The sequence below is a fragment of the Oncorhynchus nerka genome, linkage group LG10 (genome assembly GCF_034236695.1).
Source record: "Oncorhynchus nerka isolate Pitt River linkage group LG10, Oner_Uvic_2.0, whole genome shotgun sequence".
Taxonomy (NCBI): domain Eukaryota; kingdom Metazoa; phylum Chordata; class Actinopteri; order Salmoniformes; family Salmonidae; genus Oncorhynchus; species Oncorhynchus nerka.
The window spans coordinates 33179471-33192676 of record NC_088405.1 but is presented as its reverse complement, the minus strand read 5'-3'; the positions used below and the strand labels follow the sequence as shown (position 1 = coordinate 33192676).

General features: G+C 42.3%; 1 long non-coding RNA gene across 1 annotated transcript in view; it reads right to left on the bottom strand.

The window, feature by feature from the left end:
- Positions 1–4758: 4758 nt before the first annotated feature.
- The window catches only part of LOC115136347 (uncharacterized), a 29160-nt gene continuing 20712 nt past the window's right edge, over positions 4759–13206 (bottom strand). The window contains exon 3 of the long non-coding RNA XR_003864595.2: positions 4759–4878. This is a non-coding gene — a long non-coding RNA (uncharacterized LOC115136347). The remainder of the gene's footprint in view (positions 4879–13206) is intronic.

Genomic DNA, 13206 nt, shown 5'->3' with positions numbered 1-13206 from the left:
TGGACATTAGACCGGTGGAAATCTGTCCTTTGGTCTGTTGAGTCCAAATTGTTGGTTCCAACCGTGGTGTCTTTGTGAGACGCAGAGTAGGTGAGCGGATGATCTCAGCATGTGTGGTTCCCACCATGAAGCATAGAGGAGGAGGTGTGATGATGTGGGGGTGCTTTCCTGGTGACACTGTCTGTGATTAATTTAGAATTCAAGGCACACTTACCCAGCATGGCTACTAAAGCATTCTGCAGCAATACGCCATACCATCTGGTTTACGCTTAGTGGGACTATCATTTCTTTTTCAACAGGACAATGACCCAACACACCTCCAGGCTGTGTAAGGGCAATTTGACCAAGAAGGAGAGTGATGGAGTGCTGCATCAGATGACCTGGCCTCCACAATCACCTGACCTCAACCCAATTGAGATGGTTTGGGATGAGTCGGACCGCAGAGTGAAGGAAAAGCAGCCAACAAGTGCTCAGAATATGTGGGAATTCCTTCAAGACTGTTGAAAAAGCATTCCAGGTGAAGCTGGTTGAGAGAATGTTGAGAGTGTGCAAAGCTGTCATCAACGCAAAGGGAGGCTACTTTGAAGAATTTTAAAATCTTAAATATATTTTTATATCTTTTATGCTTTTTTGGTTACTACATGATTCCATATGTGCTATTTAATAAGTTTTGATGTCTTCACTATAAAAATAATGAAAAACCCTTGAATGAGTAAGTGTGTCCAAACAAGTGTTCTGACCCTTTACTGAGTACTTTGTTGAAGCACCTTTGGCAGCGATTAAAGCCTTGAGTGTTCTAGGGTATGATGTTACTGTACAAGCTTGGCACACCTGTATTTGGGGAGTTTCTCCCATTCTTCTCTGAAGATCCTCTTAAGCTCTATCAGGTTGGATGGGGAGCGTCAGTGCACAGCTATTTTCAGGTTTCCCCAGAGATGTTCAATCGGGTTCAAGTCCGTGCTTAAACTGGGACACTCAGGGACATTCAGAGACTTGTCCCGAAGCCACTCCTGCATTGTCTTCGCTGTGTGCTTTGGGTCGTTGTCCTGATGGAAGGTGAACCTTCACCCCAGTATGAGGACCTGAGTTCTCTGGAACAGGTTTTCGTCAAGGATCTCTCTTTACTTTGCTCGGGTTCATCTTTCCCTCGATCCTGACTAGTATCCCAGTCCCTGAAAAACATCCCTACAGCATGATGCTGCCACCACCATGCTTCACCGTAGGTTTCCTACAGACGTTGGCATTCAGGCCAAATAGTTCAATCTTGGTTTCATCAGACCAGAGAATCTTGGTTCTCATGGTCTGAGAGTCCTTCAAGTGCCTTTTGGCAAACTCCAAGTGGGCTGTCATGTGCCTTTTACTGGAATGGCTTCCGTCTGGCCACCATAAAGGCCTGATTGGTGGAGTGTTGCAGAGATGGTTGTCCTTTTGGAAGGTTCTCCCACCTCCACAGAGGAACTCTGGAGCTCTGTCAGAGTTACCATTGGGTTCTTGGTCACCTCCCTGACCAAGGCCCTTCTCCCCCGATTGCTCAGTTTGGCCAGGTGGCCAGCTCTAGGAAGAGTCTTGGTGGTTCCAAACGTCTTCCATTTAAGAATTATGGAGGCCACAGTGTTGTTGGAGACCTTCAATGCTGCAGAAACGTTTTGTTACCCTTCTCTAGATCTGTGCCTCAGCATAATCCTGCCTCTGAGCTCTTCAGACAATTACTTTGACTTCATGGCTTGGTTTTTACTCAAACATGCACTGTCAACTGTGGGACCTGGTATAGACAGATGTGTGCCTTTCCAAATAATTTCTAATCAATTTAATTTACGACAGGTGGACTCCACTCAAGTTGTAGAAAAATCTCAACGATGATCAGTGGAAACAACTTGCACCTGAGCTCAATTTGAACTCTCATAGCAAAGGGTATGAATACTTTTGTAAATAAGGTATTTCTGTTTTCACTTTGTCGTTATGGTGTATTGTGTGTAGATTTATGAGGATTTATTTTTTATTTAATCCATTTTAGAACAAGACTGTAATGTAACAAAATGTGGAAAAGGGGAAGGGGTCTGAATACTTTCCGAATGCACTGTACACAGGTCTATAAACTTCATCTAGCCTCATCTCCTGTTGGACGTCGATATGTTCCCTCGTGTTATTACTGTAGGATTGTACATTGTAATCTGTATGACCAGTTGCCTATAGATAGCTATTTCGGTCAGTCCCAAAGAGGCCAACCAAGCTTTAATCTAACCCAGCCAATCAAGATTTATGAAACAAACCCTGAGGGAAAATGAAATGAAAACATACCCTACCACTTATCATATATCATTACCATCATTAATGAGAACTTAGATGACATATCTAAAGAACAGAGCCGAATGATTCAATTACACTAAGTGAGATCATTGGACAAGGTTTATTTTGAGAACCGCAGTCTGATGAGAAGTGCTGTTTCAGCACCAGATCCTGGTTTCATGGTTTGGTCATGCCCTTTGGCTTTTGTTTGGTCATGCCCTTTGGCTACAGACTGCACTGTGTGCCCAGACCCCAGTTGACTAATTTAGATCTTGGTTTGGCCCGCTTGGATTGTGAGTCGTCACCAATAGCACTGTGGATGGTCAAGATGTGCCTTGCTAAATTAAAGCCATCTGTAAGAGTTGATGTTTACTGGTAAGACTTTTTGGTTGCACTTAACATTGTACCCTTATGCCTTATAGTGTCTCCATAAACTTTGATAACCAGAATGTAACTACACAGTTGGTAACTGGAAAATAAAGGAAAGTTGCCATTTTCTGTTCAAATTACTTACTCACATATTAACCCTTCAGTGACATGCAGTTACACCATATGTTAAATGCCAAGTGTGCAAATTGATGGAAAGTTTGATATTGTTGTGCTTTCTTCTGCTGTGTGCTTCATTGTTTAATTTAGTCTGTGAATGAGTCTCATAAGCCAATGAAATATTTGTCTATAAGCAGGTCATCTCTCCGTCAACACATGGTAATGGCCAGGTGAAAAACATATCAGCCTAAAGGAGCTGAAGAACTATAGAGTAAAAGAGACAATAAACAGAGCAGTCTGAGAATCTCTGCTTCCAGTTAATCAGCCTGTTATCTCTCACTGTTCACAGCAGTGTGTGTGTGTGTGTGTGGGGGGGTTAGGGTTAGAATTAGTGTTAGAATTAGGGTTAGGGAAAATAGGATTTTGAGTGGAACTGAATTGTGTGTCCCCACAATGTTAGTTATACAAAACACTGTGTTTCTGTGTGTGTGTTCTGTTTTCTATCAGTCTGATGCAGCTCTAATTCACTCGGTTCAGTCGAAGCAGGCAGAACAGGTGGGAGGAATGGAAGCACCCGGCACTTCCGACACTAAACTCTATCATCTATGACACCTGCAGCCCCCTCCCTATCCCCTCCCTGCCCCCACCCTTCCCTGCCCCCTCCCGCCACCTAACCTCCCTGTCCCTCCCCTCCCTGCCCCCTCCCCTTCCTCCACCTCCCTGCTCCCTCCCTGCCCCCACCCCTCTCTCCACCTCCCCTCCTTGCCCCCTACCCCTGTGATGAGCCTTTGGCCAGGCGAGGCCAATAAAACAGAGGAGGAAGCTGAGCGTAGGAGCCGAGTTCCTTTATTGACCTGGCCTTCGGCTCAAATGGCTAGCACGGTCACGCAGACCTGCTTACAATAGGTTTGACTGTAAGCCGGTCTACTGTCTCCTGCCCTGGGTCCAGCCAGCCAGAAATCCTTGCATGTTAGCCGGCACGTCACAACAGTGAGCTGGAGGCAGTTCAGACAGTCTGGGAATACGAGAGCAGAGGAACACTATGCCTCCTTGAGGTGCAGCCAAAAGACATAAACCAGAGGGCCCCGGGGCATTGGTCGTGTAGCACCTGCCCCTAAACCAGCCAGTGGGCTCTTTAACAGATTGACCTCCTAGAGGTGCCACTGCCTCACCACAAGAAAAAAACACAAACAGGCTGAAACTCCTCATCTCCTGTGTCTCACCAAGCATGCAGCTCAGTAGTTCACAGAAAGAATATGGATACTCCCGAACAGAGTCTGCTTTTTTTGTGTGTTTTTCTCTCACTGTCTGCATGGAGGCTTAGCCCTAGTGCAAGCTGTGAAAGTACTTTTGGGTATGATGCAATGCATCTCCTCCAGGTTTTTCCAAGTTTTTGTTTCATTTCTGGTTCCAAACACCTTGAAGATCTATCACTGAATATTTTGAATGGATCTCTAATCATTTAAGTGCAGGTCATTGAGTTCCTATGAAGATGCAGCTTGCCAAATGGATTGGAGTCTAATTGCATGTTCACAATTACAAGTTGTAAAATTGGCAGAAATGAAGTGGCAACTACTGTATGTTAATTCTTGCCAGGTCAGTGAGACATAGGTGCCTTTGCTCCATTAAAGCAAACATTACAACACAATAAGTAACTGCTAAGGCTGGATAGAACACTCCTAGATGTGCTGTAGACAACATAGGGGGAAAAGTACTGGCCAGAGCGTTTCCCAGCGTAGTAATAGCAGCTATTTGGCAGGACAGTATGACAATAACAAAGAGGCCTTTGGGTGGGATTTGTTTTCATCAAAGCTCCTATACATCCGAGTTAGGACCAGACATCCAGTAGAGTTTGGGGTCCTCTGAGAGAGGATGAGACAGTAATCTTAGTGGAACAAATGCCTTCCCAACATTTATGAATAGAGGAAAACAATGTTTATGAGATTACATAAGTGATACGTGTACACAGTAGGTTGTGGACAGAATTTTATTTGGAAATATACGGTAGGTATCTTAACCTAGGTCTCCTGAAGGTTTCCATGACTTTCCTTAGAGCTATTACTCTGTTCATGTTGTTGACGTCCGCCTTCAGATATCCTCCGTGTGCTGTGAGAGAAAGAGAGGCTCTTTAATATTGGATGCATTAGCGTACTTGCAAGATTCAGGCCTGAAAAGCTGAAAAGATACTGTCTCTGAAAAGATACTGAAAAGATACTGTCTCTGACAAAGTTACAAGATCCTTCCCTAGAGCAACCCCAAGACAGCGTCTGCTAGCGTGAGGATCTGGGCTAAGTTGTGGAACATGGCAATCAATGTTGCACCCCAGCCATCACTCAGGAGCTGTAATGACTGAGCAGGAAGCGGCCCTGTCAGGGCTCCGTGGTGTGATGGCTACCTCCCTCGGGTACACAAGTGCAGTGACCTCAAGGAACCGCTTTGATGCCCCTCTGGACAGTTTCTACCCCATCACTCTCCCTCACTTCTCTCTCTCACTTCTCTCTCTCACTTCTCTCTCTCTCTCTCACTTCTCTCTCGCTCTCTCTCACTTCTCTCTCTCACTTCTCTCTCTCACTTCTCTCTCTCACACTTCTCTCCCACACTTCTCTCTCTCTCTCACTTCTCTCTCTCTCTCACTTCTCTCTCTTACTTCTCTCCCTCACTTCTCTCTCTCACTTCTCTCTCACTTCTCTCCCTCACTTCTCTCTTCTCTCTCACTTCTCTCTCTCACTTCTCTCTCTCACTTCTCACTTCTCTCCCTCACTTCTCTCCCTCACTTCTCTCCCTCACTTCTCTCTTCTCCCTCACTTCTCTCCCTCACTTATCTCTTCTCTCTCACTTCTCACTCTCACTTCTCTCCCTCACTTCTCTCCCTCACTTCTCTCTTCTCTCTCACTTCTCTCTCTCACTTCTCTCCCTCACTTCTCTCTCTCTCACTTCTCTCTCTCTCACTTCTCTCTCTCTCTCACTTCTCTCTCACTTCTCTCTCTCACTTCTCTCTCTCACTTCTCTCTCTCACTTCCCTCCCTCACTTCTCTCCCTCACTTCTCTCCCTCACTTCTCTCCCTCACTTCTCTTCCTCACTTCTCTTCCTCACTTCTCTCTTCTCTCTCACTTCTCACTCTCACTTTGCTCCCTCACTTCTCTCTCTCACTTCTCTCTCTCACTTCTCTCTCTCTCTCACTTCTCTCTCTCCCACTTCTCTCTCTCCCACTTCTCTCTCTCTCTCTCACTTCTCTCTCTCTCTCACTTCTCTCTCTCTCACTTCTCTCTCTCTCCAACTCCTGACATGGGTCTTATGAAAGGCCTGTCCAGTCAGTCCACACTAAAGTGACCCTCAAGGCAGCTGAAGGTGCAATAGAGGTGCAATATGGAGCAGGAGGAGACAGATTGATTTCTGGGTCGTGGTGGTTAGGTAACCTTGGCATTGTTCAAGAGTGACTAACTTGATAGGCCTCTTGCAAGAATTTTTGAAAAGCATGATTAAATTGAGGCAATATCTCCCTTAAAGATGGACAATGCAGAAATAGATCTATAACTCACATTTCTATGTGAATTTGGTCGGTCGCCCAAAAAGTGACATATTGCAGCTTTAAGACTATACTAAGGCACTATGATCATTAGCTCAGTTGTAATGGGAATTTTGTATTGCATATTGTTATTTCTGTCGACACGAGATAATACAAGGCACCACGCTATGTTATGTGAAATGGTTGCGATGGTGCTGATAATCAAACTTGCAAATAATGGTAATACAACTATAGCAAGCTCAAAAACATTCCAAAACAAACACAGAGTGGTATATACCTTTTGGCTCCTACGAACATCAGATTTTTGTCCTCTCCTTGGTGCATGCTTAGCCAAATTCAGTAGGAGAAGGTTCCTGAAAGACTAGTGGAGCATACATACCTGTCTGAGCCTTTACTAATGCTGAGATCTTAAGAGTTGTTGTTCACTAGTTTGCTCCAATTGGGGGAGGGGTGGTAGGTTGGAGGGTAATAAAGAAAATCTATATTTTTAAAGACATGTATTTATATGTATGTATGTGTATTGATGTATATGTGTATATATATATATATATATATGTATATATGTGTATATATATGTGTGTATATATGTGTATATATATGTATATATATGTGTATATATGTGTGTATATATATATGTATATATATGTGTATATATATGTATATATATATGTGTATATATATGTGTATATATATATGTGTATATATATATGTGTATATATATATATGTGTGTATACATATATATATATATATATATATATATATATATGTGTGTATACACATATATATATATATATGTATATGTATATATGTATATATATATATATATATATATATACAGTGCCTTGCGAAAGTATTCGCCCCCCTTGAACTTTGCGACCTTTTGCCACATTTCAGGCTTCAAACATAAAGATATAAAACTGTATTTTTTTGTGAAGAATCAACAACAAGTGGGACACAATCATGAAGTGGAACGACATTTATTGGATATTTCAAACTTTTTTGACAAATCAAAAACTGAAAAATTGGGCGTGCAAAATTATTCAGCCCCCTTAAGTTAATACTTTGTAGCGCCACCTTTTGCTGCGATTACAGCTGTAAGTCGCTTGGGGTATGTCTCTATCAGTTTTGCACATCGAGAGACTGAATTTTTTTCCCATTCCTCCTTGCAAAACAGCTCGAGCTCAGTGAGGTTGGATGGAGAGCATTTGTGAACAGCAGTTTTCAGTTCTTTCCACAGATTCTCGATTGGATTCAGGTCTGGACTTTGACTTGGCCATTCTAACACCTGGATATGTTTATTTTTGAACCATTCCATTGTATATTTTGCTTTATGTTTTGGATCATTGTCTTGTTGGAAGACAAATCTCCGTCCCAGTCTCAGGTCTTTTGCAGACTCCATCAGGTTTTCTTCCAGAATGGTCCTGTATTTGGCTCCATCCATCTTCCCATCAATTTTAACCATCTTCCCTGTCCCTGCTGAAGAAAAGCATGGCCAAACCATGATGCTGCCACCACCATGTTTGACAGTGGGGATGGTGTGTTCAGGGTGATGAGCTTTGTTGCTTTTACGCCAAACATAACGTTTTGCATTGTTGCCAAAAAGTTCAATTTTGGTTTCATCTGACCAGAGCACCTTCTTCCACATGTTTGGTGTGTCTCCCAGGTGGCTTGTGGCAAACTTTAAACAACACTTTTTATGGATATCTTTAAGAAATGGCTTTCTTCTTGCCACTCTTCCAAAAAGGCCAGATTTGTGCAATATACGACTGATTGTTGTCCTATGGACAGAGTCTCCCACCTCAGCTGTAGATCTCTGCCGTTCATCCAGAGTGATCATGGGCCTCTTGGCTGCATCTCTGATCAGTCTTCTCCTTGTATGAGCTGAAAGTTTAGAGGGACGGCCAGGTCTTGGTAGATTTGCAGTGGTCTGATACTCCTTCCATTTCAATATTATCGCTTGCACAGTGCTCCTTGGGATGTTTAAAGCTTGGGAAATCTTTTTGTATCCAAATCCGGCTTTAAACTTCTTCACAACAGTATCTCGGACCTGCCTGGTGTGTTCCTTGTCCTTCATGATCCTCTCTGCGCTTTTAACGGACCTCTGAGACTATCACAGTGCAGGTGCATTTATACGGAGACTTGATTACACACAGGTGGATTGTACTTATCATCATTAGTCATTTAGGTCAACATTGGATCATTCAGAGATCCTCACTGAACTTCTGGAGAGAGTTTGCTGCACTGAAAGTAAAGGGGCTGAATAATTTTGCACGGCCAATTTTTCAGTTTTTGATTTGTTAAAAAAGTTTGAAATATCCAATAAATGTCGTTCCACTTCATGATTGTGTCCCACTTGTTGTTGATTCTTCACAAAAACATACAGTTTTATATTTTTATGTTTGAAGCCTGAAATGTGGCAAAAGGTCGCAAAGTTCAAGGGGGCCGAATACTTTCGCAAGGCACTGTATATATATATATATATATATTTTTTAAATGTATATATACATATATATATATTTATGTATATATACACTACCGTTCAAAAGTTTGGGGTCACTTAGAAATGTCCTTGTTTTTGAAAGAAAAACATATTTTTTGTCCGTTAATTAGAATAACATTGAATTGATCAGTTGAAAACTGTTGTTCTGATAAAGAAGCAATAAAATTGGCCTTTTTTAGACTAGTTGAGTATCTGGAGCATCAGCATTTGTGGGGTCGATTACAGGCTCAAAATGGCCAGAAAACAAAGCTCTTCCTTCTGAAACTCTTCAGTCTATTCTTGTTCTAAGAAATAAAGGCTACTCCATGCGAGAAATTGCCAAGAAACTGAAGATCTCATACAACACTGTGTACTACTCCCTTCACAGAACAGTGCAAACTGGCTCTAACCAGAATATAAAGAGGAGTGGCTTCTTTAATCAGCACAACAGTTTTCAGCTGTGCTAACATAATTGCAAAAGGGTTTTCTAATGATCAATTGGCCTTTTAAAATTATAAACTTGGATTAGCTAACACAACGTGCCATTGGGACACAGGAGTGATGGTTGCTGATAATGGGCCTCTGTACGCTTTTGTAGATATTCCATTTAAAAAATCTGCCGTTTCCAGCTACAATAGTCATTTACAACATGAACAATGTATTGATGATCAATTTGATGTTATTTTAAAAAACAAGGACATTCTTAAGTGACCCCAAACTTTTGAAAGGTTAGTGTGTATATATTTGCAAAAATATATATGGGGGATTGGAAGTGATGCAGCCAATTACATTGATGGAAGCTACAATATATCTGCAATATTAAAGCTGATCTATCCCCTAAGAAAAAAATATGTATATAAAATATATATATTTTTTATATACACATATATATATATATATATATATTTTTTTTATATACACATATATATATATATATATATATATATATATATATATATTTTTTAATGTTGAGAGTCTACCGGCTGTTTTGGGACATCTTAGATGAAAGGAAATTTCCTTCTGCTGTTAAAATAAGAACTTTCATGGCAATTTTCTTCACCATTTGTATCAGCGCAAAGTACTGACGGCTTTGAAATCCCTGCACCCTCTCGGCCTTTGTGTCCGTTGAAAGCCTGTTATGACGACAATCTGTCAGCTGCTTGTTGGGGGTCGAGTAATACCTTCAATGTGATGAAATAGGAAGAACCAAATTGGGATAAACATAAGAGCTAGTGACTAAATTTCGTATTCTTTCAGGTTATTAAACAAATAATTGATCACATCGGTTCAATTACTTGAATTCCATTGTTACTATGCATTGGCACTATGCATTGTGGCAGGTAGTGTTCTCCTTGCATCCGCCCAAACCAGATTTGTCCATCGGACTGCCAGATCATGAACCGTGATTCATCACTCCTGAGAATGCATTTTCACTGCTCCAGAGTCCAATGGCGGGGAGCTGTACACCACTCCAGCCGACTCTTGGCATTGCGCATGGTGATGTTAGGCTTGTGTGCAGCTGCTCGGCCATGCAAACTCATTTCATGGAGCTCCCAACGAACAGTTATTGTGCTGACGTTGCTTCCATAGGAACTTTGGAACTTGGTAGTGAGTGTTGCAAATGAGGACAGACGATTTGTACGTGCTACACACTTTAGCACTCTGTGGTCCAGTTCTGTGAGCTTGTGTGGCCTACCACTTTGCGGCTGAGCCGTTGTTGCTCCTAGACATTTTCACTTCACAATAACAGCACTTAGAGTTGACCGGGTCAGCTCTAGCAGGGTGGAAATTTGATGAACTGACATGTTGGAAAGGTGGTGTCTTATGAAGGTGCCACATCGAACGCCACTGAAACAGCCAAATCCACTAATTTGAAGGGGTGTCCACATACTTTTGTACATGTAGTGTATGTGGGACACTGGGCCTCCCGGGTGGCGCAGTGGTCTAAGGCACTGCATCGCAGTGCTAGCTGTGCCACCAGAGATTCTGGGTTCGAGCCCAGGCTCTGTCGCAGCCGGCCGCGACCGGGAGGCCCATGGGGCAGCGCACAATTGGCCCAGCGTCGTCCGGGTTAGGGAGGTTTTGGCCGGCAGGGATATCCTTGTCTAATCGCGCACTAGCAACTCCTGTGGCAGGCTGTGGCAGGCTGAACATTTTTTTGTTGTAGTAGTTGGTATTAAGTAGTCTTGAAAGTATGCCTTATCTACGTTGAACTAACCTAGCTAAATAGGAACTAGTAAATACATTTTGTCAAACAGCTCTGCTGCATACTTAGGCAGCTTCTAGCTAGCTACTAGCCTAGAATTAAGTTATATACGCAACTGAAATATTACATTTTTTCTTAGTAATTTCCTCTTTTTCTGTTGATGTCTGCCCAATGTGGACCTGACAGAAACAATGGAATGTTTTAAATGTTTTGGCAATTTAATGTTCACTATTTATGGCTTTGGAATTTCTATAAAAAACCTCAAAAATCATTTTAATGTCATTATTTCATAACGCAAAAATAATCAAAACCGAAATCCGTGATTATTTTTTAATAATCTAACCAAAACCGAACCGACCTCAAAAAGCACTAACCGCTCAGCGTTATAAGAGCATAAAAAGGAAGGTTCCAGTGACAACCGACAACTATTTCAGTCAGTCATACTTAACCAATGTCCCAGATACATTCTTCTCTTCGTTACCTCGATTACCAGATATCATCTTAGGATAGTGGATAAACATATCCCTTCCTGGACCCAGTAACGCCTGTATCTACGTCTATAGATGCCAGTCCATACTTTGTCTATTAGAAGCAAACAGACCTAATTGCTTGCCTGCAGCAGAGTGCCTCGGCTGTCAGCTGAGAAAACATGAGAGCACCTCTGGTAATCGCTGCAATTCAAGGGCTAATCAGACGCCCAGAGAAACAAATTAGACTGGCAGGGATCGCTGAAATACCAGCCCCAAGCTCCCCTCCCCTGTCTTAGTGGAGGCATCCACTCCATCACTTCATACACACTTTACATCACAAACTCTATCACTTCTCTGTCCTTCCAAAAGCAGGAATATTGATCTGTATGTACATGTGCCTTCCAAAACCCCAAGACCTGGTAGTTTGGTCTCTTTCCAACCACAGGGAGTTTTCCAAGTGCCATTTTGTATTTCCTACACAAGATCACAACAACTAAGTAAAGGAAGGATGCAGGTTTCAGAAAGAGCTTTTTTCATGTTGCACGGCAGGGATATCGTCAGGCTCCGAGAGTCACAGTATTTGGCGTGAATCAGAACTTTAACCCCAGGAAGCATTTGATCTTGCCCACCTTAGCCATGTTTATATTTAGTGTTGGGAAAAATAAGATAGTGGTGCTGTACATTTTCAGTGAAACCCAACCGGCATATGTGTTTGATGGTCCAAGCAGTTGTTATGCCCCAACAGTCCCCACACAAGTGCTTTTGGAGACACTGTGCACTTTCTGTTCCTCTCTGTCTGACATAAAACGCAGGGTGGCTAACTTTGCAGTAAAGTCTGCACCTGTAATCTGCATGATATTTCCTAAACCCTGTCTGTCATCTCATCCCTATAGTGACTGCATACATTCCAGGTTCCTACCACTGGTTGCAAGCAAACCCTACTCCTCCGGGTGGTGGTCTTTATTTGGGCTGGGAAGTACAGAATACTTGGTCTGTACTACTATCTGTAATATCGGTATCCCCTTCCTCAGTTCCTCATTGGATAACCCTGTGGTTCCCTTGAACCTTATTCTTTGCGTTATCCATGTATCTCATGTTTTGAATCCAAGAGAATTGTTTCCGAGAACGACATGTTTCCAGTGAGATAACAGCATTAAGATAGAAACAACAGAACAATGGAGAAAAAACAGAGGGTAAACAACGTTTTTTCTGACATAGCTTTCATATGGAGACTTCAGGAAGAGACCTTAAGGACCCGTCGTGTCACTGAGCCACAGCACAGCTCCTTTGTATAGACAGGGGGTGGAGGGGACCACCTCTGTGTGAATGGAGGGTGAAGGGGTTTCATCCTCCCTGGGTCAGCACGAGGGTTAAGTGTTTTCAAGGCAATAAAAAGAGAATGTACACTTTCATCCAGCATGGGGCTCTGTTGTTATTGGCCCTCCATCACTCCCCTGAGTGGATAGTGTGGGGGGGGGGGAATTAGTTTTTAACTGACTTGCCTAGTTAAATAAAGGTTAAGTGAACATTAATACAGGTGAATGTAGAAAAGGATGTCCTGAACTACAGTGTAAAGCCCTGGCCTCTATTGTATTACAGTGCCAATAATATACTGCAGCCTAATATGAAGCCATCATTGAAATATGTTTATCTGCGGATGTAAATACAGTATAGCCTGTCTCCAAAATATCTATATAGATTGCAGGTTGGCATGTAACATGACATGTAATTACATGCTTCAATTAATGAGC